Source organism: Lissotriton helveticus, chromosome 6, assembly GCF_964261635.1.
Source record: "Lissotriton helveticus chromosome 6, aLisHel1.1, whole genome shotgun sequence".
Classification (NCBI taxonomy): domain Eukaryota; kingdom Metazoa; phylum Chordata; class Amphibia; order Caudata; family Salamandridae; genus Lissotriton; species Lissotriton helveticus.
The window spans coordinates 79917937-79941790 of record NC_136067.1 but is presented as its reverse complement, the minus strand read 5'-3'; positions in this window follow the sequence as shown (position 1 = coordinate 79941790).

Below are 23854 nucleotides of genomic sequence, written 5' to 3'. Positions count from 1 at the left end.
GAGTTCCAATCGGAGGAACCGGACACGAATCCTCCAATCAGGAATCCCTATTACAACCAAGACAAAACAAGCTTCCAAGTCTGCTAAGACCAGGCATCTTCGCTCTCTAGTCTAGCTTCAAACTTCAAAGGATCATCGATTACGATAGTCTCGTGAATACACGAGTCCCTCTGCTTTGGTACTTGCAAGTTCCAAATCAAAGATCCCAAGGGGATACCCAAACTAAGAACCAAACTAAGGACTGGGAGACGCTCCACTTATACTTAACTGAGGTATCGATGACGTCACCGGAAGACTCGTCTATCGTTTCTCTTTATCAATCATCAAGGGTCCAAAACAGGGCGATAGTCAGGGCAGCAGTCCTTCGTAGCCGTCGGGAAGTGGGGAACCTCGTAGCAAAGACTTTCGGACCACGTCGACATGCAGGGGTCGATGAAGTGGCGGCCTTCCTCCAGAATTTTCACACGAAGCTCCTCACGAACCTCTGGCTTGGACCGGTACCGCTGATATCGCCCCACGTTGGGTGCCAACTGAAGTACTGGGTTTTTCAGAACCCAGCGGTGCCAGGGACACACCCTATGACTTCGGGTCCTTCCTGTTTCAGACACAGAAACTCAGAGTCTTCTAGGTGAAGTCAAAGATCGCGTTTATTGGCTGCAACCAAGTAAGAGGAGTCCTAGAAGTACAGCACGGTGTATATTCTCAGGAGACTGCTCAATCTTACAAAGCCAGCCTTCTCTTTTTATACAAAATATTATGCTTCAGGCAAACATTCCTTATTTTACAGTTGACCATTCACATATTTTCAATACAAAGAAAAAGCAGAGTCACGATGACAAGCCCATATTTCAGTTTGTTCAGCCCACAATCAATTACCCGGCAAGGCCCAGTATTTTTGTCAGATATCGACAAAACCCCAATAAAAACGGGCGCCTCCTCCTCGTAAAGTAAGTCATAAAGAAAGAGGCAGGTGTGTGTAAGATTAGGAAGGGTTTGTGGGCGATGAAGGGTTTATGGCATGTTGTGCTTTGATACTATCTCGATCGGCCACTGGGAGAGGAACTGACCGAACAGGTTTTGCCTTGGGCAGTGGAGTCAGCTTGCCCAGGTCGTGCAGGAGTCAGCGAAGGTGTACGTGTCCTTCAGACTCGGTTTTGGCCTTAGTCACCGGCCTATGTGAGGGCAACCTCAAAATGGATGCCGTATACAAAATGGAACCCGAGGGTTCAGGACGGAGTCCCTGATTTAATGGTGACTTCGCCGCCCAAATATGACGAAAATTGGAGTATGTAGTGTACTCGTCATTCTCGGTCTGCTGATAACAAAATCGTCATGATAGGACGATGTTGTTGACACAGGTCCAAACTTTTCAGTACCACATGGGCAGAGATTCTATTTCATACTCCAATACAGCATGACTCGAAGAGCAGTGCATGCGCTGCCCAGGCTCGACCTAAAAATTATGCATCCAGTTTTGAATGCAGTTCGCTGTTTTACCGGCAGCCAATGGAGTTTCCTCATCGAGGGTGATGTGGCACCTTCATGGTTGTGGGTAGATTTATCTGGCTCCCCTATTTTGTGCCAGTTGTAATCTCCGGTTAAGGCTTTCGGGAAACATTGGCATAGTCTATCTACGAGAGGACTAATACGATGATGACCTGGATAAGAGCTTTGAGGGTAAAAATTCTACAAATTGTTCACATTTTCCGAAGTCGTAAAAAGTAAGATGAAATTACTGCCCCGTACTTGAGGCTTCATAGACAAGTTTTTATCAATGGGAACTCCAAGACTCCTAACTGAGTTCTTAGGCTGGGTGCTTTGGGGGTGGGTGGTGTACCCATTGCAGCTGGCCAGAATGTGGAGAGCCACAGGTCATGCATGCTGCTATTTAAGACAATCTCCAGCTTATTGGAGTTTAATTTAAGTTGATTACTATTCTTCCAATCGCGTATGAATTGCATTGTGTTTTGGAAGGTCCCTTTGGATTCTGGCGAGTTGTCAATAGCAAAAAGCAGCTGCATATCGTCTGCATATTTGTAAATGCTTACCTTCATTATTTTCAGGGAGTACAACTTGGGACTTCTATAAAGATTAACATAGCAGGGGGACAAAGAGACCCTTTGGGTACGCTACAGCTATTGGACCTTGGAGGATCCAAAAGGGGATAAGTGGACTGAGAACGGTCCTCCAAAAAGGAAACAATCCAGTCAAGCGCCATGCCCCATAGACCTGTGGTTCCGATATGATCCACCTGAAGTTCATGATCGACCCTGTTGAATGCCACAGAAATATCAAGCAGCACCAGCGCCTGAGTGGTGTCCTTGTCAGCTACTTCCCTCATATCATCCATGACTTGGAGGATGTCTTCATCATTGAATGGGCTGGCCGAAAGCCAGCCGATGGTGTCAAGAAAGTGGGTTTCCAAAAAGGAATGAGCATAAAAATCGAGCAACATGTGCCTCCAAGACACTCAATATAGAAGCAGAGAATTAGGGTGGTAGTTCTTCAGACTATATGGATCATCACTGGCTTTTATTTTTTTTTAATAGCGGAACTACTATCGCCTCCTTAAAAGAGCTTGGAGCTAAACCTTGGCTCAGAGGATCATTGAGGAGGGATAGAGTGGGGTAGGGGAAGGAGGAGAAAACTTCTTTAACACCTTTGGCGGCCAAGTGTCAGAGGGGGCGCTCAATTTCTCCTTTGTCAGCAGGTCCATGAGGTGCACCTAGTAGATAACGGGCAGCTCAGACAGTGTAGTTGGATTCTTATCAATGGTAGGTGTTATTGCAGGGGGAGGACTTGGAGGGATGCTGCCTTTAATTGCTTTGATCTTAACAATAAAAATGTAAGTGCATCACAAAAGTATTGGGTAGGCAGAATCGTTGCAGTCCCTGTGTCAGGGTTTGAGAGTCCAGACGCAATTCCAAAAATATCCTTTGACTTATTTGTTGAATTTAGGATTATTCCATAGAGAAAATCAGTTATACCTTGTACAATTAATATTTTGTATTGTTTAAGATGGGAAAGTTAAACTTCCTTTTTTTCAGGTGAGTAGTTCCTACGCCAATTTCCTTTGGTCTGGCGAAGTTCAAGTTTTGCCAGTTTTAAATCTCAGAAAAACATTTCAGAGCATCATGGTACCTAGTCAACCTGGCAACAGTATGAATTAAAGTAGAAAATAAGAATGGGACAAAAGTGTTCAAACAAAAGTGTTGTTGATAAGATACACCACTGGAGGCAACAAAAGCAATCATACAAAGGCTGATTAAGCACTGATGAGATAAGAAGCATAGCCCTGCCAGGCTGTTGACGTCCAAGTAGAGGTCAAGATTGTACACGCTGTGGCAATGCCAATAGATCTGGCTTTAAAGGAATGTTGTATGGTAATGTGAAGCATTATAAGTAGATTACATGGAAATATACATGAATTTGTGTGGAAGCAAAGAAATGTAGAATAATATTGGTGTAGGGTAAAACGTCAGGTAACAGGTTCACTGTCAAGCCAGACCTAAACATCCATGTAGGTTAATGACTGCCGTCATCCCATCTGTGCTGCTGCTAGAGAAAAACACCATAAATTATCGAGTTATCTAGGATACTTTAATAGCATTATAATGACATGTGTGTGCCCCTGTACGCTCAAGCTCAGGAAGCTGGATAAATAAACAAAATGATCACAGTTTCTTTTGTGGAAGCACACAACTTTTGCCCAATCAAAACCTGTACTCCTGACTCCAAACATGTGGGCGGAGCCAAAGCCCCTCTCCAGGTGATTCTCACATTATTGTCTATGACAGCTGCGCTGTCAAGCCAGACCATAAAAAGGATGACAAAAACTATGGAGGGAAAAGGCTCTCTGGTGAAATATGCCTATCAAAGAGATTAGTTGTAGGAGATTGGGCTTACTTTATGATTGGGCAGAATCATAATGGTATTCCACATCTCCTTACAGCCCGCAGTTGAGATATCTACAGTTTGCTCCGGGGTACACCTTCAGAACATCTCTTTGTTGCACTGAACAAGGAAGGTAGGTAGCACGGCTGCTCCTCCTCGACATGTCTGGAGTGTGTGTGATGACTGAGCAGGACTTTGTGCTGACCCAGCTTGAGTAGCTACACCTTGGCTTGCTTCCTTTTCAGTGTCAGGCGCAGCCCACCTAGGAGTGGAAGAGTAGGTGTCGGAGAGTGAGGAGTCAATGTGGGGAGCGCGAGGGTTGTCAATTGTGTACACAATACAAGGGGAGTATATGTCACCTCATGCGCCTCCCGCTGCTTGATTGGCACAGCAGGTATGCATGCTAATCGCTGTGGGCGGTGAGTGTGGATGAAGGAGGGAAATGTATGAGATTGGCTAAGAGAAAATCACTTTTGTATTTGGATTTAATTGTTTGGATCAACTAATAAAGAATATATTCCGACCGTCAGTGGACTCTGGACCTGCTCCTAATATTTTGCTTTGGGCTGATCTAATGTGAAAGGACTGTTATGATACTGTTTGATGGGTGCTGATTCCCCAAAATTTTTGTATTTATGGTTTGGGCCTCTGCCCAATTGGGAGTAAATAGGGTTGTACTTCCTGGTTTCCTGAGCACCATCACGAGATTAGCAAGCCACTTATATTAACAGGTGCAGTAGTTTGCCTCAACCCTTCTGTGCTACTTTATGTAAATGTATGAGATAAGTCTTTCCAATCTTAGGCGAGTCCTCCACCTTGGTCCCAGATTTGTCATTTATATGATAGAGGTGCGTATACATTGGTTGGAAGTGCCAACTGTGTTTTGAATATTAGACGAAAGCGAGGAGGATGATGTCCTGCGTAACCAGCATTGCCACTATAATGTTACTGTTTTAGGAAATGCACTCTAGGCATGGTTTTTAGCTCATGTTTATGTTATACCTGCTGCTTATCCAGTGTGACCGTGGTTTGTGGAATGTTGGTGTGTAGGGATGCTGTGGAATGTTGGTGTGTGGGGATGCTGTGAAATGTTGATGTGTGGGTATGCAGTGGAATGTTGGTGAGTGAGAGAGTCAGCAGGAGGATGGGCGTCTTTCATTTACAACAGTTTGGTCCTGAGGGTTGAAAAAAATTTAAATCCTAAAATCCTTGGGACTTCGGATGCGTAGATCAATTATTAACCTAGATGGGCAGTGGGGGATATGTTGATAGCTTCAAACAGTCTGTCTAGTCACCATGTCACTGTGGATAATATGTATTCACTGAACACTGAGGACATGGGGGCACTTTACAATAACTTTCCTGTGGTGTAAGGACAGGGTACACAAATTGTATTGTATTGTATCTATGCTTGTATAGCGCTACTGCCACCCTACGGGTATCCTGGCGCTTCAGATATCAAACACTTGGTCAGCTAGATGGTAAACAGAAGGATGGAGCGTGGACCAGAGTTTCAGAAATAGCCAGGTTTTCAGGTTTTTCCTGAATTCGGTTAGTGAAGCACTCTGTCTGATCGTTTGTGGGAGCTTTTTCCATAACTGTGCCCCTACCACACTGAAGGCCCTCCCTCCCCATCCGAGAGCATTTAAATTTTGTGACTGCCTGCAAACCAGTACCCGAGGACCGGAGCTGTCTCTGAGGAAGGTACCAGGAGAATCTTTCCTGTAGTGGAATTGGGCCTATCTCATGTGAGGCTCTAAACACCTGGCAAAGTGACTTGAAAAGAACCTTTTCCCTGATTGGTAGCCAGTGAAGCTGTCTCAGTGCGGAAGTGGAGGACGAGTCGCGTCACAGACTCAGCACTAGTTTTGCCGCTGCAGACTGGACTCTTTGCAGCCCCTGGAAGATGTACTGGGGGCTCCTAAATATAGGGAATTACAATAGTCCAGTCTGCTCAACACTGTGCTGCTCACTACCAAAGAGCGTAAATCTCTTGGTAGGATGGGGAGAATTCGACGTAACAGGCGTAACAAGCCAAAGCAGACATTAGCTGTCTTAGTTGCCTGTGGCTCCATCTGGAGGTTCGTGTCTATTAGAACCCCCAGATTCCGCACTGTATTGGCCGGGATCAGTGGATCCTCCTCCGAGTGAGTCTAAATTCCAACGGAGAGTATGTGGACGGCCTTGCAGGAGAGCAGTGGAGCACCTCAGTTTTTCCGCCATTGAACTGCAATGAGTTCTTCCGTACCCAATCTGCAGTCTGGCGCATACACTCTTGAAAGTGCTCCAAGGAGACAGCCTGTTCTCCTTCCAAGGAGAAAGCCAGCTGCGTATCGTCCGCATAGTTGACCAAGTCAACCCCGAACGATTTAATAATAGGAAATAGTGGCTGCAGGTAAGCATTAAAAAGAATAGGGCTGATGGCAGATCCCTGGGGCACCCTATGAGTGATCGATGTCTTGCAGGAGGTAAATGGTGCGATGGAGACTGTCTGTTCTCTTCCTATCAGATAAGAACGTAGCCATTGCAAGGCCCTGCCCCTAACCCCCATCCTTTCCAGTCTCTCTAAGAGGATTGGGTGGCTTACCGTGTCGAACGCGTCCGACATATCAAGAAGTACCAATATTGCACCATTCCCATTGTCGGCCCGCATTCGTAAGTTGTCCATCATAGTCGAGAGGGGGTACTCTGTCCCGTGCCCCGGCCGGAACCCAAACTGATCCTTGTCCAACAGCTGGTGTTCCTCAAAAAAGTTGGACAAGGACCTGCTTACAGCCCTTTCCAAGATTTTAATAGGGAAAGGGAGCAAAGAGATTGGGCGGAAATTGACCGGGTTTGTGGGGTCCAAGGAGGGGTTTTTTAATCAGGGGTGTCACCACTGCCTGCTTCCATTCCCCCGGGACGGTGCCTTCTTCCAAGGACTTGTTGCATATCTGTCTAAGCCAGGGTATAGTCGCGTGGCCATAGGTTTTCCATATTTTCTGTGGCATAGGGTCAGAGGGAGATCCTGAGGAAATACTTTGCACCACATCATTAAAGGCGACGCCAGAGAGAGCCTGAAAACTATCAAGGGTGTGTAGCAGGCTCGGGGCCCCCTCCCTCTCCTGTGAGATGGGGATCTGGGTGTCGGTATTATGCACCCCGAGCGAGCTAACAATCTTCCCCACTTTATTCAGGAAATGAGAGGCAATATCATCACATAGTTCCTGGGAGGCTACCACTTTATTGCTCAGACATGTTAGAGCTGATAGGTCTCTGACTATACTAAAAAGTTCTCTGGTTCCATTAGAGGCATGTGAAATAGAGTTGGCATAGAAATGGGCCTTACAGTCTAAAATCCGTTGCTTATACACAATCTGTGCTGCCCTCAGCTCTAGCCTATCCCCCTCTGAATAACCCTTCCTCCATTTCCTTTCAGCCTTTTTGCACAGCAGGCGTAGATGTCTCAATTCGTCATTATACCATGGTGCTGACAGTTTATTTCTTATTCTGATTTTTTTTAATCGGGATTACTAGATCTAAAGCATCCACGAAATAGTTCTGATAGGTGTTGTAGTTCGCCTCAACTGAGGCGGAGGCATAGAAGAGGTTGTCTGTAGGTGGAGTTAATGTGGCACCTGACCTACCCAGCTTCGCCCATTCCCTTCTGACCCGATAAGCCACAGGTATCTTGGCTTGTCCCATCTGTTCTAAGAGAGAGATTTGAAATGAAACTAGATGATGGTCTGTCCAGTTTTGAGGTACAACACTCAATACCACCGTGTCCATGCCATTGGCAAAAAGCAGGTCAAGCATGTGACCTCCTCGATGGGTCAGGAGTTTGACTAGCTGTTGAAGGATCAAGTTAGCACAGGTGTGCGTCAATTCTCTCAAATGGATACCCAGAGAGGCATTCTCCCACAAGTTAAAGTCACCTAGGATGATCATTCTGGAGTGCGCAAGGGAGAGATTAGTGATGGTATCTAGAACACCTTGATACTGAGTGGTGCTCCCTGGGGGGTCTATAGCAAACCAGGCCTGTACCACTGTGGAGTGGTACTGTATCACTCCATTGATGGAGGACTACAAAATCACGTCAAGCCGGCCAAGAGCTTTGATGGTGACTGGCTAACTGGGAAGTGGTTTTCAATATGTCTAGCTGTGGCTTTGCAGTGTGACTTTTGTGGGGAGCGCTAGCTGTAGGTACATGTGATTTTCAGAGATGTGCACCAAGCTTGCACAGTGAACATATGGCTGTGCTTAAACCTGAATTGTGAGAAAAACAGCACACGCACGTACATTCAATATTTTTTACTGACTGTCTTGTAGACATTATGTGCTTGGAAATAGACCCCTTTCTAGCACTTTAAAAAATTTGAGATAATTGTGAATTATTATTGCAGGAATAGAGAGCTTGACCATCTGAACTGCAGAGCTACCAGATTTTTTTGAAGAGGTACGAGATATTTTGAAAGGAGAAATGATCATTTGTGTGGGGAAATCTAAAAGAGAGTGGCTTAGTTTGGTGGTTGGCAAAGAATTTCTACTGAAGGAAAAATGGTGCAGTACTGTGGATGGCTGAATATGCCGAGCAGATATGAAAAAACATCAAGGTGATGGTGGTCTGATCTTTATGGATGAATCTTGGGCAAAGAAAGATATAGTGTACAGATCACATAGTGTAGAATTGAGTGTAGAACATGTGTCTGGCAACTTGGTTTACTTATCCTGGATATAGGAGACTAGAACCCGTAGTCACTCCATAACTGCACACCTGGAGCGAGGTGATGAGGATAGACCATGCTCTTCTGGGCAGATGGTGGAGGAGTAATGCACCCTCGACCTTTGTTAGATTTGGGGGTCTCTAGTTGGCAGAGGTAGGTACCTTTGACCAAATAGGGACCCTTGTGTCTAGTCAGGGTAAGGGTATACACTCCTAAAATAACCCCTGCTCAACCCCTTGGTAGCTTGGCACGAGCAGACAGTCTTATCTCAGAGGCAGTGTGTAAAGCATTTGTGAACACATACAGTAACCCAGTGACAACACTACAGATGGACACCACACAAGTTGTATATCAAAATAAGTATTCTTTATATAGATTTAACATAAGACCACAAGTGACAAAAATCCATAATGCTGTACTTAAAAATGGTAGAAATAGCTTTGTTCTCTTAGCTGGTAAATGCAACACTTATTAGTCAATGTACCTTTAGATGCGTAACGCTATACAACAAAAGTGTTGCAGGGAAGGTGAAGCGTTGATTCCTTACACAAAAGAACGGTGATGCGTACGTTCCCTACTGCTGCGTAGGGGACGGTGATGCGTTGGTTCTTCTCGGCGTGGGGAGGTGATGCATCGGTTTCTTACTGCGTTCCATGGCGATGTGACCAGTAGCACTGTGATGCGATGAAGATCCGGTGCAATGTAACAAAATGGCGTCTTCTCCTTGATGCGACACGATGCGTGCACACCCGACGGCGACTCAACGATTCCCCTGAGCTGTGACAGGCCCTGCGACATACTTCTCAGGTGATGCGACAGCATCTACTGCGATGGCGACCCTCTTCTCTGGTGATAAGAGGCGCTTCGATGAAGTAATGCGACAGCGGCGACACCCTTCTTCAGTGATGCGATGGCAGCGGTGACATGCTTCTCCGATGATGCGACGGCGTCTGCTGCAACATCGACACTCTTCTCCGGCAATGCGAGGCACTTCTGCGATACGAAGCGACAGCGCCGACACCCTTCTTCAGTGATGCGACGACAGCGGCTGCGACGCGCTTCTTCTTCGTGAGTTGCGCTTCCAACTCCTTGCGACACGGAGACCCTCAGTAGGCCCAGCACAACAGCAGGCACTTCAAAAAAACTCAGGGGAGCTGGTTGGTGAAGTCTGTTGTCCCTGAGGCTTCAGCAGGAGGCAATCTCTATCTCAAGTCCTTGGAGATCCTTTACAAGTAGATTTCAAAGTAGCACAAAGTCCTTTCTCCTTTCTTTGACAGTCAGGCAACCACTGCAGGCCAATCCCCCAAACTACACTCAGCTTAGGGATAGTCTCCTCCTCAGTTTCTCTGGTTCCTCTCCTCAGCAAAGGTTCTTCTTGTTTCCCAAAGTGATCTAAAGTTCTGGGGTCTGGGTTTCCCCCTTTTATACTCCTTTTCTCTTTGTTCTCTGAAGGCAGAGAGGCCTTTGCCTAGTCCAAACCGTTTCTGGTCAGTCCTGGAGCACTCTGTTTACAGGACTCCTTCTTTCCTTTCATTGTAGGCCAGGGACATCAGACGCACCACAGGAGGTGGAGCCAGCATTGTGGAGGGAAGGCACAACCCTATTCAGGTCCCAGGTGCAACCCCTCCCACCACTCTGCATGTAGATCTCTCTATTCAGCCCTGTGCTGACTCACCCTGTCTCCTGGAATCCCCCAGACCCTGTCACTCAAACTCCAGACAAGGAATACACAACCTAGCAGAGGCAGGCTTGGATTGTTAGGCAAGAATATACCTATTTTCGAAAAGTGGTATTTTTAAACACAGAATGTTAAAACCAACTTCACTAAAAGATGTATTTTATTATTCTGAGTTCAGGCATACTAAACTCTAGTTTCTACCTAGTTCCCTGAGTCAGTTAGGATTATAAGTTGTTATAATCAACCTGCACATTCTGGCCTATGGAGAACAGGTAGCCTTGCAATAATGAAAAACAAAAATGGCTGTAATACACTATCAGGACATGCCACACACATCAGGGCATGTCCTACCTTTAATTTACAATGCACCCTGCCCTTGGGCCTACCACAGGGGTGACTAATATGCAGAAAAGGGAAGGTTTAGGGACTGGAAAGTGGGTGCACTTGCCCAGTCAGCATGGCAGTACCAGACTGCACACAGGCTCTGCAATGGCAGACCTGAGACACACTTTACAAGCTGCTTCTGTGGGTGGCACAACCAGTACTGCAAACCCACCAGCAGCATTTAGTTTACAAGCCCTGGGCACACACAGTGCATTGTACTAGGGTCTGACAAGTAAACCAAATCAGCCAATCATGGAGTCACTAAGCCATACATCAATTTACAATAGGGAGAGCGTATGCTCTTTAGCACTGATCAGCAGTGGTAAAGTGCCCAGAGTCATAAAACCAACATAAACAGGGCAGACAAAACACAGGAGGAAGGCAAAAAGTTCAGGGATTACCCTGCAAAAAAGGCCAAGTCCAACAACCTTCCATAAGAATATCTTAGTTTTTAAACACTTTAGCTTGATGTGTTTGATTAGCATCCAGTGGTCGACAGCTTGGAGGAACTGGCCCAAGGTAGCAGTATGAGCTTTAGATTGGCTGCCAAGTTGTCACCGCCTCTGTAGCATGGCAGGATGATGGCGGTAATCAGGAAAACTATTTCCTTGAAATTGGTGGAGGCTGAACTTTCAACAAGTTTGCCTAAGTTTGAGTCATTGGATATTGGATAACAATTGAAGGGTCCGCTGGGCCGAAGCATTGATAGTTTCAAATGCATCTGATGTAGGAGGCATTAAGAGGATTCAGAACAGCATCTTATACCAAGGAGTAGTTGATGATAGCTTGTGAGATACATAAAGGAGCAGGCACATTATGCTGAAATTCATGTTACAGAATGTTTCTGTTTCACCAGGTCAGAAAAGAAGCAAATGTGTTGTGGTACAACTGCCGAATATATCAACACATTACTCATTTACTCTTTACAGAACTATTTACATATATATAAAGGAGGTTTTAGCAAAGAAATTTTAGTACATAAAGAATATTTTTTACGAAAAAAAGTAAAATGATTTAGCAGCACTTCTGCTGCCCCTTATGTTCATAAAATAGAACAAACTGATTTGTGCAAAACCTAGTCTTCCCTTTCACATTTGAAAAGTGGAGAAAATAAATTTTCTGCTATTGCTTGCCATGTATACACTGAAAGAATAGTGTGATATCAGTCACCCACATATTTTACCAAATTCACTCATGGTACTCAGAGCCGGACTGGGAACCAAAAATGGCCTTGGCAAAGTGCTCGGCCGCCCCATACCCCTACCCCTACCCCCTGGGGGGGTTGTGGGTGCCGCCGAGCTCTTTGCCAGGGCCGGTTTCGGCCCATTTTGTTACAGGGTCGATTTTACAGCTATGCTGCAAAAACAGCCCTGTAACAAAAACGGCCCCCAGGGGCCCCAAACCGGCCCCCCACCGTTGCGGCGCACTGGGGGATTACCCGGTGCCCGCTACGGCCAGTCCGGCCCTGATGGTAGTGGTTATCAAGTCCCCCAGATAGGTAATGGCTTTTGCCACATGAGCCTGTACAGCGAGACTGAGTTTGCATCCGTAATTATTACATGAATCCATGGACTTTGTCAGGACAATTCTCCTGGACATGTAGGACTCACAGATACTGCCACACCTGTGAGAAATATTGCCTTTGACTTTGTGCCCCAGTGACTGTGTCTACTACGAGCTCACTCAAACGCCGGAAACCATTTGGTGAAGAAATGTGGCTTACTAGGTCTCGCCTAGGCAGCGCTTGCGCTGTCTCTTCAAGACATGCTGTATTGCAGTATGGACTTGAAGGTCCCCCATCTTTTTAATTGCCTCCCGTCACTGTTCTTTGTAATGGTGGCTTTTCATTGGTCAATAGGCTTAGTAGTCCCTAATTAGTACCTCCATTTTTCTTCTTGTAACCTCCCATGAGGACATCCCCGGTTACATGTATTGTTACTCTGTAAGGTTTAATTACTGCTCAGAGCACTCTTTCTCCTGCCTGCTGTTAGACATGCTCTCCCACAACACTTTCTTTTTTCTTTCAAGTAACCAGCGCAGCACACCCCAGCCGATATAATGGCGGCCACACCTTTTTGTTATTTGCAGCGCTGAACGCAGCAGCATGGTTTTCTTTTCTATTTATTAACTTTTGTTATAATGGCAGCACCTGCGCTTTAGCTTTTATCATCTTAAGCTAAAGCGCAGGTGCTGCAATTGCTTCAAAAGTAAAAAAAAGAAAATTAAAAAAAATGCAATTTTTTTTCTATTTCTTGACTGTTGAAGCACTCGCTGCACCCGCACTTTAGCTTAAGATTTTTAAATCTAAAGCGCGGGATGCCGCCATTGTAACAAAAGTAAATAAATAGAAAAAAAAGCACTTGCCTGCCATTTTCTTTCCTATTAGTTCACTTTTTTTCTTTTTTACAACTGCGGTGCCCGCACTTTAGCTTTAGACATCTTAAGCTATAGCGCGGTAGCCACGATTGCTTAAGTAAAGAAATAGAAAAAAATATGTTTTTTTAAAATGTCTTTACTTTTGAACCAATCGCGGCACGCGCACTTTAGCTTAAGATGGGTAAAGCTAAAGCGCGAGTGCTGCCATCCATTTGCAATGTAATAGTTCTCGCATTACTGAGAGTTTGAGCTATTGGTGTTGCATTAATACTAGCAATGCCACCAGCTTAAACTTTCAGTAATGCAAGACCGATTGCATTGCAAATGCTTGTTCACTGAAGGGACTAGTAAGACAGGCCACAGGTACAAGTTCCTGTGCCAGCTTCTAAGTCCCATTACAGGGCGCTGCTACATTAAACCTCACTTGGACGTTTGACTCAGGGGCTTTCCGTGCCTCTGGGTGTCTCCTGTTTCAGCGCGCACTTCCAGAGTCTGTTGACTTTTTGTTTCCCTCCAGCTATCAGGGGCAGGGATGTCCCAGGTGGGGCTGGGCCCAGCTCTTGTTCCCGGTGGATTTCCCATGCTGGTGGCTCCCTCCCATCCTACCTTTGCCTCACGACTTGGTCCGTAGGTTGGTGCTCAGGGCTAGAGGCGAATCCTGTACCCAGTGCCGAATTAAACCCTGTGGTGGTCCCTAAATAGTTGAAATTTTGGGGTCCCCCTCGCAAATTATCTCCTACACAATGCACCAGATTTGTTTTACAAACTGACAGCTAGCAGAAGATGAGCTTTTAACAAACAAACTGTTATGTGAATTTAATGTCTCTAGTTTATGTACTTAAAGTTGGTAAAAAGTACATTATATTAATACAGTATTATCTCTATAGAGTCTTTAATGTAAAGTTTTCGTTTCTTTGAGTTGATTAATGTTTTTCTATCTTCTGGAAACAATATTTAAGAAAGCTTGTTTGTAATTTTCTTTCAAGATCAAATCAATATTTTTTATCTGTGTCGTGGGCCCCTAAAAGAACTGGGGTCCATAGTCGGAGCCTATTTGGTAATCTGGAACTGTCCATTCCGGCAGTATTATGTCCCGACCCCACACTGATTTACAGCATCCTCTCCTACTGGAGTGATATTACCATCAGACCTCTTAAAACCAGAATCCTTGAACACTACTGGAACATCAACAAACCGGAAGTTGGACCGCCACTAATAGAACACTTTCAGGAATACCATCCCCCTCACAAAATATTCAAGTTCTGGACTGGATCATATCGAACCACAATCCAGAGGGGGCAATCGCAAACTACGCTTGAGGCAGAAAGAGAGTGAATTCATCCTACTCACGGATACAGTAAACAAGGGACTCAATGAAGATGCAGAGATGCACTATTGGTTGTACGAATGATCTGACTTCCACCTTTGCACTGCCACAGTATAGGCAACTACAATTACACTTAGCGCTCAGGCATTGTGCGCTTTAATTCCTGCGGAACTCGCTAATTTTAAAAACCCCGTTTTGCTGCATTTAGTTTATTTTAATTTTAGACTTTCCCCTGTTTTTAAGTCACCCATTCCCTCGCATACCTGCACTGTAATCGGTCACGCACACCGCGGCTTCAGCGGGTCCCCAGTGTTGTGTATCAGACACCTGGCGCCATCTTGGGGATAGGAAGGGACGGCTGGTGGGCGCCATTTTGGGTAGCGGTCTAGTGGTCAGGCGGACACGCTAGACCCTCTTTTTTCTAACCGTAATGCAAGCGCCGGAGTCACGCCAGAGTCCAGCCCGTCTGCGCTAAGGACGGGCTAGGGGACGGGGCTGGCTCGAAGGAATACGAACATGGTGGTGGTAATCATGTAAGTTTTACTTACTCTTACCATGACCTAACTGCCCTCAGACCCACACGTTTACCCTGTCATTTTACTTGCCCGCCGGATGCTTTTCTGGATTCCCCTCGCTGCTGTTGTCTCTCCAGTAATTGTGCGTTTATAACAGCGCGCACCCCTAATCTGTGCCCTTCCACTAAACTACTCCATACTCCCACTGTCACGAGTGAAAGTGGTTTTCTCATCAATGCTAGGTCGCTGGTGAAGAATAATCTTGCTTTTAGTGACTTTGTGTCTGCTAGAAAGCCCACCTGGGTCTTCATTACAGAGACCTGGGCCTCTGAGTCCTCAGGGCCTGAACTGGTGAATGCCATACCTGATGGTTACGCACTAGCAAGGATGGACCGAGTGGGAAGCAGAGGAGGTTGGGGATCCTATATAAGGTATCCCATACCTGTCGTATTAATACCCTATCAGCTCCCTCGGATACTCTTCAGGCCTTACATTTTTCAATAACCTCTCCTCTCTCTGCCTCATTTATGGGCATATTCATTTATAGACCTCCAGGGCCCAGATCTGATTTCAGTCAGACTCTTTTGAACTTTCTAGAACCTTACTTTGGCTGTTCTCACCTGACGGTTTTGGGAGATCTGAAATTCCATCTTGAAAACTCAGATTCTAGGGAAATCCTCTCCCTCTTAGAATCAATGGCCGCTTGTGGTCTGCGGCAGCTGGTCAATAGCCCCACTCACCGGGCAGGACACACTCTTGATGGGGTGTTTTCAAATGATCATAGGCTTACGACAGACTTGCCTATTCCGCTGGTTTGGTCGGATCACTTAGCTGTTCCTATGGAACTTTGGGTTCCTCCTGCCGCTATCAAGCTGAATGGTCCCAGCAAACAAGAACCCAAGCGAAATTATAGGAAGATCACTAATGATACTCTTGCTCCTCTTATTTCCAATATCGAAATCACAACAGCGAAGGATGTTAGCACGGCGGTGTCTGAATTCATCAGTTCCATCGCCATGGCAGTGGATCTCCTGGCCCCTGTTTCACTTCGCTATTCTGCGAGGAAGAGACCCTCGTCCCCTTGGTTCTCAGAGTCTCTCAGACTTTTAAGGCAGGGCTGCAGGAAGCAAGAAAGGCTTTGGCGGACGAGCTGGGATAATCGAGAGAGGAATAAGCATAAATTTCTTCTTAAAGGGTACAAAGCAGAGGTAATCAAAGAAAAGCAGGCATATTTCTCTAACTGAACTGCCTCTCTTACTTCTCCCAGGGAACTCTTCAAAATCGTAGACTCCCTGTGCACCCTACAAATTCCCGATCCCATTGTCTGCTCCCAAAAGCTATGTGACAAGTTTTCCCATTTCTTCCATTCCAAGATAGCTGACATTTACTCGGCCCTTGATTTACAAAGGGCATCGCTGCCTCCTCCTCTCCCCTTAGTTACTTCGCCCATAGGTTCTGGAACAAAGGACACTGCGGTGAGTTTCTCTAATTTTCCGCCTCTTACCCTTCAGCAACTTGACCTGCTTTTAAGCAAGACTAGATCGGGATCCCCTCTGGATCCATGCCCTCTTAAAGTTCTTAAAGACTGTAGGGATGTCCTATTGCCCCCTTAGCTGGTCATTATGAATCGGGCGATGCTGGAGGGTATTTTTCCATCTTCTTGGAAGAATGCTGTGGTTAAACCCCTTTTAAAAAAGCCAACCTTAGACCCTGAAACGCTCAAGAATTTCCGCGCTATTTCTTTGCTTCCGGCACCAGCAAAGATGCTAGAGACCCATCTAAATCAGCATCTGGCAGCTTTCTTGGACACCTCGGGTCTTTTGGATCAGTCCCAACATGGCTTTCGGAGGTATCACAGCACGGAGTCAGCTCTCACGGTAGTGCTAAACAACATCCGCACTGAGGTCGACCAGGGCCATACTACCCTTTTGGTTCTGCTCGACCTGACAGCCGCCTTTGACACCCTGTCTCCCTCCATTTTAACATCTCGTCTTAGGGAGATAGGGGTGGAAGGCCCGGCATTGAGTCTCCTGGCCTCCTTCCTTGATCAGAGGGAACAGAAGGTTAAATTGGGAGAGTACCTATCTCCGTCCACTCCTGTGCAATGTGGGGTTCCACAGGGGTCGGCTTTATGTCCGACCCTTTTTAATATCTATGTGGCCCCACTTGCCAGGTTGGTACCCGTAACTTAGTTCCAGGTCCTTATGATTTTCTTTGTTAGGCGCCTTGATGCCCATTGGGCTTAGTTGCGCATTATAAGACTGTTTTCATTTCATATTAGTTCTCCTGTTCGAACTTTGGCTTTGGGACCAGTTGGAGGTAAAATTGGCCCTCCTTGAACTGCCCCTGTAAGCTCCCACTGAATCCCCCTGAGCCCACTAACCATATATAGTACTTTAACTTTTAAAACCATCTTTCTTTGCAAGTCGACGGTTCCCGTTTGCTAGTCTATGGTAGGTTTGGGAGTTTTGACAACATCTTGCAGCGTCTGAATCTGCTGGGTTCCAACCCTCTTAGGTATCGATCCTTGCACCCATTGCTGCTGAAAAAGAGTTCAAAGAGCAGATAAATTATAAGCTGCTTAATAGGTTTGCTGCATTCTGCTGCCACTGGTGTCTACTGGGAAAAAACACAGTTGTAGAGGATCCGAGGTATTAAAACTTACAGAGATAGCAAAGGACCTGAGATTTCCATCCCTTAGAACACTGCCCCAAGTTCCTTGCACTATAGCAAGATCACAGAAGTCCCACCCTCCCAAGACCTCTGCAACAAACTCTGCACCTACTTCCACCACAAGGTCAAGCAGATCTACAACAGTTTCGACAGATAAGACTCGCCCATCACTCCCGCCACCACCACATGCGACAACACCGCACCCCCCACAACAGATTCTACTCAACTGGACCCCGCTCACCACAGACGGCACTGAAGCACATTCACTCCTGAGCACCCTCGTACCCCTGCCCATAACACATCTTCCACAGAGCCGCCACCTCCATCGCCCCCGTATTACGCCGCACCATCAACTGCTCAATTGAGACAGCCACCTTCCACAACTGGAAACACACTCAGAACAAACCCCCTGCTGAAGAAAATGTCTGCTGGCCCGACAGACCTCAAGAATTTAAGACCCATCTCCCTGCCCCCCTTCCCAGCCAAGGTCATCGAGAAGGCCATCAAAGCCATCTCTTTGAGTTCATTGAAGCCAACCACATCATGGACTCCTCTCAATCCAGCTTTTGAAGCAACCACAGCACTGAGACTACCCTCCTCATCGCCGCCAACGACATCGGCTCCCTCCTTGACCTGGTAAGAATAGCAGCCCTCATCATCCTGGACCTCTCAGCCGCCTTCGACACCATCTCCCACCACACCCTAAGCATGGGATTCCACAACGCCGGCATCCACGACAAAGCACTAGACTGGATTCGCTCCTTCCTCACCGGTAGAATACAGCATGTCATACTTCCACCTCTCAGAACCCACAGAGCCCCACCCACTTGAACGTCTACATGGCCCCGCTCGCTGCCATAGTCAGGAACAACAGACTCAACATAGTCTCCTATGCTGATGACACCCAGCTGATCCTCTCGGTCACCAACAAACCCACAATAGCCAGAAACAACTTCCACGGCGGGATGAAGGCCGTCACTACCTGAATGAGAGAAAGCTGCCTCAAGCTCAATTCGGACAAGACTGAAGTCCTCATCCTAGGGCCCAACACCTCCGCTTGGGAAGACTCCTGGTGGCCAGCCGCATTAGGAGCCCCCCTCCACACCCACAGACCATGCACAAAACTCTGCATCATACTGGACACTTGGCTCACGATAAACCGCCAGATCAATGCAGTCTCTTCATCATGCTTCCACACTCCGCGTCTGCTCCAAAGTACCTTCAGATGGATCTCCATGGCAACCAGAAAGACAGTCAACCATGCACATAGCAGCAGCAGACTTGAATAGGGCAACGCACTCTACGCAGGCGTCACCAGAAACTCCTAAGAAAACTACAGAACATTCAAAACGCAGCATTCAGACTGGTCCTCAATATTCCCTGCCGCAGCCACCAGCCACATCTCCGAGCACCTGCGAGAACTCCACTGGCTCCCAGTCAACAAAAGAATCACGTTCAAGATTCGCACACAAGCCTACAAAGCCCTCCACGACATTGGACCAGCATACCTGAACCACCGTCTTTCATTCCTCGTACCCACCAAACAACTCGGCTCCCCCAACTGGCCCTCGCTACCGTAACCAGGATTCGTAAGACCAGGATCGGAGGAAGATCCTTCTCCTACTTCGCCAACAAGACCTGGAACATCCTGCCTCACCACCCCAGGCTATTCCGGCTGCTAACCCAGTTCAGGAAGGATCTCAAGACCTGGCTCTTCGACTGATCCTCAGTGCCCCCCAGCACCTTGAGACCCTAATGGATGAGTAGCCGCGCTTAACAAATACTGATTGATTGCTTCACCAGATAAGCGCTAAACAACTATTTGGTATCATTCCCCAAATACAGATAGCGCTAGAACCTACAGGTTGGTTGGTCATCACTTTCAATGCCCTACCGTTCCTTTATGCTAAAAAAATCCTAATCTGCCACTGAATGTAGCAATGCGATAGTGTCACACTATGCTAGCTCCAAACGTCCTAGCACCTCCTGGATCAAGATGTACTCAGTTAACTCATGGGAGGTCTACAGTCCTGGACGCCCTTGGTAGACGGTGGTAAACAGGAGTAGCTGTCTTGGATATGGCCCAGTAGCCCCTAATTGACATGCCCTTAAGCACTTTGTGGCCTGGGTCATTGGATAGAAGAAAGCACAAATCTGACTGTGCACTATTTGAGGTGAATGGAATTGAAACTGATGCTTGCAGGCTGTGACTTTAGGTGTAATAATTTCCAGTGAAAGGCATGACGTGATGTTTTCTTTTTTGTTAACATGGCCTGAGCTCTAGGTTGGGCACAGCAATTTGTAGAAAGGTGAAATTGGGCACGTAAATCAGCTTTGCAGGTGAACTAGAGAAAGTGTCAGACTTTTTTAGCCCAAACTCCACAAGATGTATGAACTGTCGGCAAACCGGTAATTTCAGTGTTCATTACAGCCTGCAGTTCCCTTTTTTTTGTTGAATGTAGGCGGATGGGAATCTGCCAAAAATGACAACCAAACAAGCACTGCTAAAGCCAACAGGTTTCACCTTGTTAACCTACTGGATTTGCAGCATCAGCTGTGCCGTAGCCACTATCTCACTTTGCTGCAACACCACATGTTCAAGAAATGAAGTGGGCACCATTTTTTTTTATTTACCAATCCAAGATGGCGGACACCCTTTGAATTGATAAATTAAAAACCATGTAAATACTTTTTTAAGAAAAGCTGTTTTGCAGTGGGGAGAGGCCCAACAGCAAACAGCAGTTTGTGGGACCTCCAAAAATCAAAATAAAATTAAAAAATATGTAATGTATGCGAGTGGGAGAGTAACCAAGGAGCAGGTGGAGGAAAGCAACAAGGAATGGGAGCAATGGTGGCATGTAAAAGTGCTCAATAGTCTGTGGGGCGGCCCAGCAGCAAATGGTACCGGCTGGGCACTCCAAAAAGAAAGAAAGAAAAACGAAACATTTACTTATACCCAAAGGAGTACACGATCAACAAAGGGGCAGGAGGAGGAGGTGTGTAAAGGGGAAGCAAGGTGGATGCAGTTATGTGAGTGAGAGAAGCTTTCTGAGGGATATGAAGAACACACATGCACTGTTTTGGAGTGCTTTGTAAAAAAAGGGAAAAAGTAGTTCCCTAAATAGTGGGAAGATACAAGTCAACCAATGTAAAGCATGGTAAACCGTCTATGCTCCAGGGGTGAGACAAACAAGAGAAGGAAGGCAAGCCATCAAATAAGCAAGTAAATAAGTGGCAATAAAACCAACAAATAGTAAACAATGGACAGATCCACAATACGCTTTCGCCTATAGACAGTTTAAAGCTGTATGGTAGGGGAGATCCATAATAAAATTTTAAAAGGTTGGTGTTCAGTGTCAGTGAGGCAACAGAAGAAAACCCAGAGTATTCATGCACCTTCAAACTACAGCCAAACTCCAGTATCAATGCGGAAACCGCTGAAGAATAATAAATCACCCAGCAGTGGTAAATACAAAGTCAGCCATAACGAACAGAGACTTGTTAAACACAGTGTGGCCTGCTGTGAAAGTTTTTTTTTTTAATGTATTTATTCAGTTTTAACATATTGAGTTAACCACATACAAAGGGTATTGCCATCCCACAGCATGTAACAGTATTTCATCATTAGTACTTATGGTAAACAATAAAGGTAGTCTTCCTTCAGTAGTGTTTTAGGCAGTCGTATGCGGTATAAGAGCATCATGCCAGAGTCCGAAATGTCTCCGGTTCCCAACTTTCCCACATCGATATTCCCAGGTGCAGCAGTGGAGTGGATACAGTGTAATAGTGTATGATGCTCGCTGTGCAGCGTAGATCCCAAAGGGAGCCCATATTTCCCCGGGTCAATTTTCTCTAGCGTTAGTTCCCAATAGTGCTCAAGGCGTTGCCGACAGAAGGCTACGTCCACCCAGCCAGTTATTAAGTGTTGGGCAGATGTTATGTCCCCAGTGCATGGCAACCCTCCACTTGGCAAATAGAAGCAACATGGCCGTCAAACCGTGTACCCCAGCTGGAAGGTCTTTGACATAGCGAAGAAGAGGAGCCAGAACGGTCTGTGTACGGGCTGGTCAACAGTTTCTCCCAAGCAGGCACATACATAATTCCAGAAGCCCACCATCTCAGGGCAGTTCCAAGACAGGTGCAGGAAGCCGGCGTCTCCTAAACTGCATTGCGAGCACCTTGCATCCGGCTGAAGGCCCATCCTGGGCACCCCAGTTCGGGTGCGATAGGTCCGAGGAAGGTATTGGACATGTAGAAGATGGAGGCGGTAGTTAGGGGAAAGCATGTGTGTAGTGTTGTACTGAGAGCGAAAAACCCTTTTCCTGACTGACAAACATTCAGAAACGCTGGTGTATTACCCTCACAAAAGGGATTTTCTAAAATGGAAAACCCAACATTATGTTGGAATTTCTGTAAGAGGAAATCTAGTATTATGGACAAGTCTATGAGCTTTCCTGAGTGATCCATCAACTAAATTTGGTGAAGACCCTTTGCCAGGCTCTAGTTAGGTATGTTGCCCTTCCCTTGTAGAGTTTCTAGATGTCTTGTGTGATTTTATCCCGACAGTCATGCAAGACAACTGCAGTTTCTTCCTGTTGCCAACATTAGAACTGGGCTCCGATGTCAAGGGGACTAACCCAGGTGTAGCCCCTTCTTGAGTGAGTTGCTACTGTCCTCTCCACACATGCTGGGCAGTGCCAGACGGTGGTGACAGCAGTATTCATGGTGTGGGGAAATGGCTTACTTGTTCTCTGTTGGAAAAGGTCTGTTCGGTCCTAGTTACTGGGGTCCCTGGCCTTCATCAAGTATGGGACATGTGTGGACACATGTGCACTCCTGACCCCTTGCTCATGACAGAAGCCCCAGGTAGGTAGGGATGGAATTCAGCCTAGATCCTTCATTTTAGTGCAAAATGCCTCTGCCCGAGTGAAACCCACCCTTCCATCATTTTCCGTTTTTTGACCATCTCCCCTGACAATGGCGCTCCAGATAAAGTCCAATGTAAAAACACATGAGCCAGCCCAAATCAATCTCAGTGTGGACACCAAGGCAGGAAGCCTGCAAATGTGCCCAGGAACAGCAGGAAAAAGGGTCCCGCAGGTTTGGAGGAGCCTTGGAATGTTTAAAATGGTTGTCCTCTGATTGGCTCTAGCAGCTTGCTTTGGAAGGATAAGAACTGCCCATTTCAGCCAGTACTTGGGTCATCCTCAAAGACTGGACACAGAAAAGGATTTTACACGTGTAGAAGGATAGACGATTATTAGACCAGGAAAGGAAAGTCTGTGGCTGCCTACCAACCTCAAGATTGGGCTTAAATCTTTGCTGCCTGAGGATTCACCTTGCTGCAGGACCAGGAAGATCTACTTGCCTGCTCGCAGATCTGCACTGTGCCTGCCATGAATGAGATACTTTAACTACAGTATGTTCAGGACACAGTGCAACCAGTGACCCAGTGAACTGGGCTGGGCTTTCCTGGTCCTGGTGGGTGCCTTGCCACAGGAAACGGATTAAGAGGCACATGAAGGTTTGGGCACTCCGAGTGGAACATGTTGGTAAATGCCCCACTTTTCTTTTATCCGCCCCCATTTATTTATTTTTTAACTTAAGGGACCAGTTGAGCCCTGGTGTCCTAACTGGTCCCTTTGCTTCAGCATGTTTGGCAGCGACACAAATGGGCAGCCATGTGACCACCTGAACAATCGAGGGAGTTGCTAAGGCTGTTGTGAGAAAATGGGGTCTTTTACATGGTGTGGTGCACGACGTCACCGTGTAATCCACCTACCGAACACTGGGTTCAATAGGTCTGTGAAACCCTCAGCTCAGTCCTGGGCAGCTGTGGCACTGAGCAGCAAGGCTTACTCAGAGGAACAAGTGTTACCCATTTAAACAGCACCACAATAAGTGAAGACGAAATCGACAACACTCAAGAAATCTGACAGCTATTTTAAGAAATCTGACAGCCATTTGTAAACATAGACTGTATTTTTATAAGAATTTAGAAACTACAACGAGAAAGATCAACCTGAGGGTTCCAGACATATAGATTTTACAAGCAATAATAAATCAAAGCAATTTCCCTCAACTATGAAAAACGCCATGGTAAAGTAAACAAATTGGACACTTAGAAACTTTTTCAAGGAAAACTTAAGTGTCCATGCAACTGATCAGAAGTACTTGTGGTGACCAACTCCGGCAGGGAGCTAGTCAAGAAGACTAGCCAGGTCCTCAAGAACAGTCACCTTCACAGGGGAAGCAGTCCTTCAGTAGTTCCAGGCACTTCATGCAAAAGATTCTTACGGAGAGG